Genomic DNA, 10,118 nt, shown 5'->3' with positions numbered 1-10,118 from the left:
ACAATTACAATATATGTATGGTACAAAAATTTCAACAGCTGTCACATTCATATTCATTCATTACTTCTTTAAAATAAATACTTCAAATTACCCCTTGATAAACCAGTTCATGTATTTCCCTATTTGCACAGAAATGGCTTACATACGGCTTCCTTTTGAGCACACATGATTGTTGAGAGCAACAGCTTCGTACACAAGTTCCAAATTTACAGTTTTACTACCTCTCATAAGGCCAGCATAAATAAAATACCATAAATACCATAGCGAAGGGATTCTTACCAAGACTTGTTTCAGCTAATGAGGACTAAAAGAAAATTAGAAGGAAGGATTTGCATTTTCCCAGAGTCATCTCCCTTTTTTTTTTTTTTTGGCTATGAATGCTCTTCTGAAAGGAAGGTTTTATGAAGATGTAGTATTTGGGTTGTTTATACCTAGTACAAAAATATAAAGGAATGAGAGAGAAGATAAAAAAGTATTAGAGGTAAAAAGTTTGTCAGGTGTAGCATATATAGCTGTTGCTCAGCCATCAACAACTATTACACACCTATCATCTAATTTGGACTCTTGTGTTACATTCAGTCTTTAATCTTCAGGAAATAAGTGTCTGAAATTTGTCTGACTGGAGATTTTAGGGTATTATTGGTCTATAATTTTGGTGGTTAGTTGCAGGGCAAGGTTTATTATCTATCTAATAGGCCCTCATAAAGCAGAAAACCTAGTAACCCCCTAAAGCTCATCAGATAAAAGGATTATAGACTGAAGCACTATCTTTCATGAAGCTCAAGAGCACTGAAGCCTCGCTTTCTATGATGAAAATTGTGCTTGGGCAGGGAACAGAGCCCTATCCAGCCTCTGCAATTTAGAGATGGACAAGTGGAGAGACCAGGGTATTCAATGTGGTCATGAAACAACTAGCAAAAAAAAGAAGATGCTTGCAGGTTTTGATCAATTTATAGTTCCTCTGGAAACATCAGTTGGAGACACAGTCCTATTAGATATCTCTGCTGTGAAACTGAATGTTGTCATATTTCTCACAGAACTGTCATCATGCCAATGTAAAAACAGCACCATTTTAAAAATTTTCAGCAGCAACTATTCTAAGGAATTCAGTTTTACTGAAGTTTACAGATGAATTTTTAAACTGTGCATAGTATAAAACATACCTGGAAATGCTTCCTTTTCTCAGGCCATTCACTCTAAATTAAGAAACAAAGAAGAGTTAAGATACAGGAAAATTCCCAAATGCAGTCAAATTGAGCTGTCTGTGGCTGGACTTTTGAGTTACGTACTACTAGCTCTCCCTTTCCCAAGTGAGCATACAAAGTTGAAAAACACTCTATTGCTAGATGAAATACACTCAGCTTTGACCAAAGCACCTTAAAAATGAGGTGACAGTGGGCAAAGGGAAATAAAAAGCCCTCTGATAACTAATTGAGCATCAACCTCACCCAGTTCTCCCTGTCTTCACTCACTCTTCGCATCTGTTCTTCTCAAATTTAACTGCTAAGGCAAAGCAGACTTTCAATCACTGATAACATAAATCTGTTGCAGCAGGTCCCCAGTGTCTTTCATGCATTCTATCCCCCTAAAATCACCACAATGAACCATACCATCATCCTGTTTAGACAGAATTGCCATTGTTTACTTTTTTTAGGGACATATTGTGAAAATAGTAGTCAGACTCCGCCATCTGCATTTCATCCAGCTGCCTGCTGCCTCATTGAGCCAAGTGACTGCAAATGTATTCCTCAAGTGCCGGTCTTTCCATGGATTCTTAGTGCTTTTCTATCCTCAAATCAAAGTCTTAATTCTCCAAGTGATCCATGGGTCAGGGTTTTAGCTACTCAGTGATAGTGATTTCAATAAAGCCTTTAGCTTTGCAATCAATGATACGATATGAGCTTCAGTCTGCAATTTTGGATTAAGTGCAATAATAAAAAGCAACAACAATAATGTGGTCTTCTCCTTTAAAAAGAAGTGAAACATTGTAGTACCTCCCAAGGAAATTCAGCTAATTCATATCTTAGAAGAAACAATTTTGGCAAAAGTGTAGAACTATAAAAATTAAGGGATTTGTGTAAATGGTCGAGTATGTATTTGCACAGGAAGACTGTAACAGAATGCCAAAATTCACAGAAAAAAAAATTTAAATATAACATTTGTGTCAAATATATTTAAAAGGGGCAGACAACAAAAGAAACGAACTGTTTTGGCAAAGAAACATTATTACAATTTTTGTTGAGTTACTGCAGATGAAAACAAAAGGCTTTGATACATTTTGATGTATACTTTTTTTTTAAATATCATAATCACACACAAGAAAAGCTTTATTCAAAGAAGTTCAAGCACTTTCTATAGTTTAGCAAAGTGTCAATGAACAAAATATGTATGCATAAACTAAATGCTTCCTTCTTCAAGACTAGTTTCACAATTCTTAACAGCAAAGACTATCAGTTATTTGTTGCAACATTTCATAGGAAATTCAGGGAAAGCAAAAGATATTTCATTTTCTCAAATAGGATTGCAAAAAAAGAAATTAATTCATTCTCACCTATTTTCTTTCTACTCTACTTCAGCTGTATACAGGAGATAACTAAGAGAATAAATAAAAGAGCTGCTAGTGTGTGCAAGGCATATTTTCCATTAAAATAATGAAGAAAACAGTAGGTCTCAAACCCTGAACCTTGAAGTATAAGAATCCCTGGGACCATGATAAATGGTTTGTAGGTGGTTCCTCAAATGGCATTAAACACACAAAAGCTTCAAATTTAAAAACAGTAGCTATGCAAATTCGTGGGATTTGAGGGGCTTATTATGTCAAGAAGAACTCCACCTACAAGGAGTAAACTGAAAGAAGCCTTACAATATTTTAGAAGGAAAGGATCCTGCTTTGCAGTTTCTAGATGACTGATGAGTGCCTCACTAGGAACATCAGTGATGTGGAGTAGAGTGAAAATACCTGGCTAGAGTATAATGATCATTATAAAATGATATAAATATATAATGAGATAAGAGTGGAAGAATAACAATTTTTTCAGCCCATACTCATGAATGCTTTCTAAGAATTCCCCTTAAAATAAAGGGCCATCGTTTATGAACTTACATTCAAAGTGTAGATCTCCAGCATTCCATTAAAGTCTCACATATTTCTCCTACAGGTTGAAAAAACATCTTTAATGAGGGGTTTTTGGAGGGCTTCTAGGGGCTTTTGTAGTGATTAAACCCACCATTCCTTTTCATTTTCATTCTCCAAGACAGTAATTTTTTGATTATATTTAGTTAAAGCTATTAGAATTCAAGCATAGAAATGACAACTATGTGACTCTTCATTATATTCTCCATACCTCTACCCTTCAAACAAAAATTCAGTGTTTTTCAAGCTTTCATCAGCTGCATTTCACACCATTCTCTTGAGATACATGAGGAATACATAAAGATTTATGAAGCATAATCATAAGGATGATCAAAACCACAAATATAATCAATTACACGTTATACCTGAACTTTTGTTTCAAAAGAAGACACAATGAACTGAAGCACTATTTCAGGCAAACAATTGTTTCATAGTTTGGGTTTCATTTTTTATAAATCTTTGGATCAGTTTCTTTTCCTGATGGAAGATACTCAATGGGTGAAAAATTTCTCAATTCAGCATCCCAGAGGTATTCTTAGAAGCTCTGATGACCTTAACTCTGATATTATTTTTATCAATGCAAGTCACAAACATAACACCTAGAGCTAATAAAATCATGCTAAGGAATAAGACAGTTAGGCTCCACAGAATTCACCAAAAGTATGTAAAGATTGAATCTGTCCTGTAAGTAGATTTTTTTCTATTTGTTGTAATGAGATGGACCAACCTGCTCCTACATTTGGTGTATCTTAATGTGAGAAATGACTGGCTTTATAGAAGGACCCAAGGAAAACACAAGAAGCACATAGCAGAAATGTTTTCACTGGGAAAACAACTTACAGAACAATGAAAAGTAGTTCTGCTGCTGTTGATTGGAAAAGTTCAACGAAACCAAAAAGCATCCTATCAAATTCCAGTCGCAAAGAGTTTGTCCACTCAAACTGGAACCAAAATAATCAAATGCACTATATTCCATAACTCTAGTTATTTTTGAATAGTTTTAAACTTTTCTGCCTTAAAAAACCCAAAATAAAAAAAACACAAAGCCTCTTACTTATCTTTAGTATGAGAAGAAATTATGTGTTAAGCAGAGGCATTACTTGTTAATTAAAACCATAATTAATTGCTTTGCAGAATCTATTTTACTGCTACAAAACCAGGAACACTTTCTCAAGAGTTATTAATATGTAATGTCAACTGGAAGTCAAGGAAAGCCACATGTATGAAAGGTATAGTCTATGCTAACTAAACATTTAAGCCCCCAAAAATCAAATAATGAAACATGACTCATCTTATCATGTAACTGCACATGCCATACGAATTAATTTTTATTGGATTTTATGATGAGACATCTATTCAAATAACTAACCTATGAGTATCTTCAAAGATGATGCCTCCTATCCCAGTCAAAATATATTTAAAATAATTTATTATGAATCAATGGAGCAACAATCTCTCACTAGCTCATTTTACTTGTAACTTCGCATACTTTGAAAGTGCAAAAAAAGGGATTTAAATTTATCATTGCTCATTAAACCTGCAAAAGGCTGTGTTAATTGGATGTCGCCCTAATTCACTTACGTGTTTCCTGACAATAAAGACCTTATGATTTAAGTTCAACTGATTCTAAAGTCATTATTTACTGACTTCACTGAAGTTCATAGCCTGAAGTTGAATCAAGAGTGTTAAGAACTATGCCTTAGAAAGGAAAAGGATCAAAGAAACACAATTACTCAAAATTAGAAGGAAAAAAAAAAGTATAGAATATACACTAACACCTTCCATATTTTTAAAGCTATAATTCAGTGTCATCACAAATAAAAATCATACAATCTTTAGTAAATCTCATTGCTACAAAAAAAAAAAAAAAAATCACTCTGGAAGCTAAAGTTCTTTTTGACAAATTGAACACACCATTTTGCAGTAGTGAAGTACATGCACACTCAAGCCTTCCTAAAGCATCACAGTTTAACCCAACCATACCTGAGGGAACTAAAAGACTGATATTTTGATAACCATACTGAAAATGAGGGAGTAGTTGAAAGACTGACTCTATGATATGCCATAATAATTAGTGATAAAAAGATGCATATATCAATATATATACAAGACAAAATTGAAAGTAATTAGTAAATTACTTCAGAAACATGGATAATTGGAAAAATTGACAATAAAGTATTGCTTAAAGCAAGCTTAAAACATGAAGAAAAATAATAATAGATAGAGGGAAATGTATGCCATGCTTCTAGAGATTTTACTGAAATGATCTTAAAAACCGAATCTCTCTCCAGCACAAAGCCAACTGTCAAAAATCACACCCCAAAAATGACTCATGGTTTAAAGCTCTGCTAACTTCTCAGTGGGTTAGCACTGCAGTTGACAAAATCCACTCTCTCTCTGCCCTCGGCAGGAAGCAAAACCTCAGAAATCTCTTGCATACATACAGCAAACCATGGACTTTGTGTTGCTCATCTCCTGAGCATCAATAATGCTGAAGACATTGAATGATGTTATTGAAAAGGAATGTTTCACATTCAAATTGATTTAATCTGTAATATAATCCATTGACTACCTGAATTTCTGTAAGAGAAATACAAGCTTTCCTTTCCACTCACGTCCTCCATCAAGAGTAATTTTTTTTGTTGCTTTACAGAATAAATCCAATACATGATTAATAAATTCATAATTGCACTAGTTTGTATCTGGTCACTAAAACAAGAAAGGAATCACAACAAGCACAAAATTTTGTATGATTCCACTCGCTCTGGGTTACATGATGAAAACAGCTGACTTTTGCTGTCTCCAGACCATAGTTCTTTTTCCTGTTTCAGCATAGTCCTTTATGGACTTGGTTTTCATACTTAGAAGAATACTAAATATGTGGACATCCAATGATTAAAACAGACCAGGAAATAATATCACAATTTAAGGGATCCTAAATCAAAAATAAGTGCCATTTAGAAAGCATTATTTATATTTGCCACGGGCCTCCTGGTCCTAAAAGCAACAATTGTGCACACTTCTTATGTAAATGAGATGCTTGGCACTGTTTTGTTCACGCATACACACCCAGCCCTTCTCCAGGAAGTGAGCTGGGAGTGCTGAGTGCACTGGGAGGCAGGGACTGAGCAGGAGTCTCAAGGTGGAGCTGGATGTTGGCTCAGAGCAGCGATGCTCCACCTATGCTGGATCCTCTCTTCCGATCACACCTTTCCTGTCACAACAGTCAGAGTGTTTGAGGCAAAACATGCTTAGATTTGGGCCTCTACAGTCTGTTATTATGTTACTGAAACAATACGTTCATTACAAAAGAAATTATTGATCTGAGAAGTTAGAAGCTCTACAAAGCAAACCAAACTATTGCTAATTCACTTTTAAAACAAAGTAATTGGAACTATTAGTGAGATGTTCCCTTTAGCAGCCCTGTGTTACAGAGATCATGCAAAACTCTTCTTAGATTGAGACACATAGAACATTTATCTGAAAAAGAGTGTGATCAATGAAAGAACAGTTTCCAGTGCGAGATGGATAATTAGAGATTATCCTCTACACACTGCACTACAAAACAAGTCTATCAGAGGTATATGGGATATGATGCAAATGCACTGTAATTGTCTGCAGATATGTGAGTGACAGATGGCTGAATTGAGTGGAGGGATAGAAACAGTGTATTCTATTTCAGTTAAAGGGAATACAATAAAAGTGGAAGTGCAATTTTTTGCAGCTGCAAAGGCTTTTTGACAGCAATTCGCTTCCAATCACTTTCAAGTAACACACAGCTAGGACAGTAAACATCATTAAAATAATTGACTAGTCATCAGGAATAATAAATTAATAGAATAATTTAATATTCACACCCATCTATTCCTAATGTAGACACCTAAAATATGTGGCTAGAGACAGCATTCTGAATGATAACCTGTCAGACGTGATACTGAAATCCATTCTTTAGTGTGTGGCTTAGAGAGGGATTTTCAGACAAGAAATAGTACTGGAAAGAGCAGTGACTGGAATAACTTCAGTGGTATTTCTCAACCATTTGCCAATGAATTTCATCAACTCACTGTTCTTAAAATGAACTTTAGAATTACTAAATGAAATCAGATGTTAACTTGAGGTACTGCAAGAGTGATATGAAAGAATGCAGACCTTCATAGACAACTTATGTATTAAAAGGAAAACACCTGTAGAAAAAGGCTTAAATCTAATTTTTGCCCTTCCAAGGACATTTAATACACGGCTGCTGATGTCTCAGAGAACTCCTTAGTCCATTTTAGGCAATTTAATAGAGTAATAATTTTATACAAGAACAAATCTATAGTAACAGGGCAGTGGCTGTGACTGAAGTACCACTGCTGCCCAGCAGCAGTACTGCTTCCTCCTGTCCCAGTGGCTTCTGCATTCATATGTGCACAGGATGATCTTTGGTAGCAGTCTATAAACCTGCCCAGCCCAAGGGACCCTTAAATCCAGGCTGCTGGCTTTTTCTGTAGAGTGAAAAAAGTGAACACGTGTTTGAGAAAAAAATGCTGCGGGACAGTGGCATGACTCTGAGGTTGACCACAGACTCCCTCACAGCCTTTTCTTGCTGCTGCAGGGGCTTCTTCAGCACCAGTCGCCCACCTCTGGTGCTGGACAATGAAATCAGCAGCTAGACAGGCCATGAAAATCCACTCTTGTGCTTTTCCCATTCTGGATTTAAAACTTCATCTGACCAGATAACTGAGATTACCATAAAGGGATCAACTTGTCCCCACCCCAATGAAGAAAATAAATTTGCATAATAATATCTACATATATACAAAAACAAAATCTGGCTAGATACAGTACTGATCAGCTGTGTTATAAACCCTCCCTATCAACAGTAAGATGAGCACAGCTTTTGTGGCTGCTAAAGAATCATTAACATGCATCACAATGATCTTCAAGCATTCAGGAGTTCAAAGCCTAGAGTCTTCATGCACACTTTACACAGGTCATCGCAAAAACCAGTCATTGAATTCAAAGGATGGATGATTTAATAAAGGAAATTTAAAAGTTTGTAGGGATCTCTGGACTTTCTTCTAACTTGTCAAAGGCTTTTTTTGTGTGCAAGAAGAAGAAAATATTGACAGTGTCACTTTCTCATTATCTTTTTTTAAGCTTCAACTTTACTTAATTAATTATCTAAAGCAGAACTAAAATTTAAAAATATATAAGCAAAGCCAAAGAACAAGTAAGGCATTATGCCTACTTTGCAAGTCTGTCTTGATTTCAAAATGCATACTTTGAATACCCTTATCTCCAGTGGAATCTTGCTTGCCCATATCCTAAATATAAAGTGGAAATTTATTCCCACATTTAAGTTATTAAATGTATGTTTAATTAGTCTAGGATCAGGTGGACATTGTGGAGCTCTACCACAGCAAGAGTACTACTTCCATTGTGAAAAAGAGCATTTACAGTTTTCAGTACAGAGGAGCTCTAACCTCCACACATAAAATGCTCCTTATACATATGTCTCAGAAGAGGTAAGGAATCTATTCAAATAAATGAAACACTACAATCACTCTGCCTTATTTATAAGAATATGTTTCTTCTACATGGCTCAACTAGTTATATTCCAAATTCTGTGACACAAAGGCAAGAAAAATCTTCAATATTTGGAATGGATTTTTTTTTAAATTATCAAGTAATGATAACGAGAGAAACAAAGAGTAAAAATGCAGTCTTAAATAATTTTATCCAGTTAGTTGTCAAATATACCATAATTCTGCTCTCTATATTTTTCACCTGGGGAAAAAAAAAAATACATTAAACTTATTTGTGTCAGTTCATACTTGTGTCTCTTCTTACATGAAGAGAGGTCTGAAGTAACTGTAACATTTTTTTACATTATTAACAAGTGATTGAAGTGCAAAACAGACTTTGCTAGCCATTATGGTAGTCACTGTTCCTATAGTAATTTTTTTTTTTTTATGTTACTTCTGCATGTATAAATAAATATGCAGTTCAGTCCTTTTTGGATGTTAAGTGAGTGAACATCAACTAAAAATCCTGAACGGTGTACTATAAATTATCCAGTGACTGTTCAATGTTTTACTGTTACTTTTAATACAAAGGCCAAATCAGATCACTTTGAGCATATTCCTCTGATTAAAAGCCAGTATCACCATGAAATTAGTTTCTGTCATGCAAGTAAATCAGGTCAGTTATTTTTACATTCTCATGCTTTATTACTAATTTGAAATCTTTAGTGTTTTAAAGATTTTGCTAAAGTACTTTTAGTAAATGTCAGTTAATGGGATTATAATGAGAATTTGAGAAAATAATAATTCTACTTAAGAAAAAGAGAGTAAGACTCAAAGACTAACTTACTCAGAATTGAAAGCTTTGCCTGTTTGCAAATTCAAAACACAGAAAACTACAAAGCAAAACCATATTCTGTTTCTTATCTTGATAAATTCATCTTAGAACACTGAGTATCCAATACCTAAATCGTAATTGAAATATCAATTGGATTGGAAACAAAAAGTATGAAGATTGGGACAGATATTGCTATAATTATCAGCAAAGTTTACTATTAAAGAAATCCGTGGCTGTGGACACAAGATAAATATAAAATTCAATATAAGACCAATTTTATCCGAATAACAGACCCAGGTTAGGGGCCAACATCACAGACTGAGATTCTTGATACCTACTATCTTTATTTCACAATCAGCGTAGACAAAAGAAAGGTACATGACTAATCAAGGAGATGTTCTCATATCCTCTCCTGCATAGAGAATATAATTTAATTAATTAAAACATTCCTATGAGCACAAGATATATTCTTTCAAGATTGCTGTAATTTTAGATACTCGTTGGATATTACATCTGGCCATCACAGGCATTTTCCTAATCTTCATAAACCTCAGAATCCCTGTGAAACACAAGACAATTAGGGCTCAAGTCATTTACCATACGCAGGCATGAAATGCCATCTGAAACGCACCCAGATACC

General features: G+C 34.7%; 1 long non-coding RNA gene across 1 annotated transcript in view; it reads right to left on the bottom strand.

Annotated features, from left to right (window-relative positions):
- LOC121658281 overlaps positions 1–1,409 on the bottom strand; it is a 10,607-nt gene extending 9,198 nt beyond the window's left edge. The window contains exons 1-2 of the long non-coding RNA XR_006013920.1: positions 1,164–1,409; positions 280–431 (exon numbers count right to left, since the gene is read on the bottom strand). This is a non-coding gene — a long non-coding RNA (uncharacterized LOC121658281). The remainder of the gene's footprint in view (positions 1–279; positions 432–1,163) is intronic.
- Between the last annotated feature and the right edge of the window lie 8,709 nt (positions 1,410–10,118).

The sequence above is a fragment of the Corvus kubaryi genome, unplaced genomic scaffold (assembly GCF_017639235.1).
Source record: "Corvus kubaryi isolate FWS band 111438036 unplaced genomic scaffold, C.kubaryi_AGA036_p1.0 split3-131, whole genome shotgun sequence".
Lineage (NCBI taxonomy): Eukaryota > Metazoa > Chordata > Aves > Passeriformes > Corvidae > Corvus > Corvus kubaryi.
Note: the sequence above shows the minus strand (reverse complement) of the source record. Positions and strands in the feature narration are given on the sequence as shown.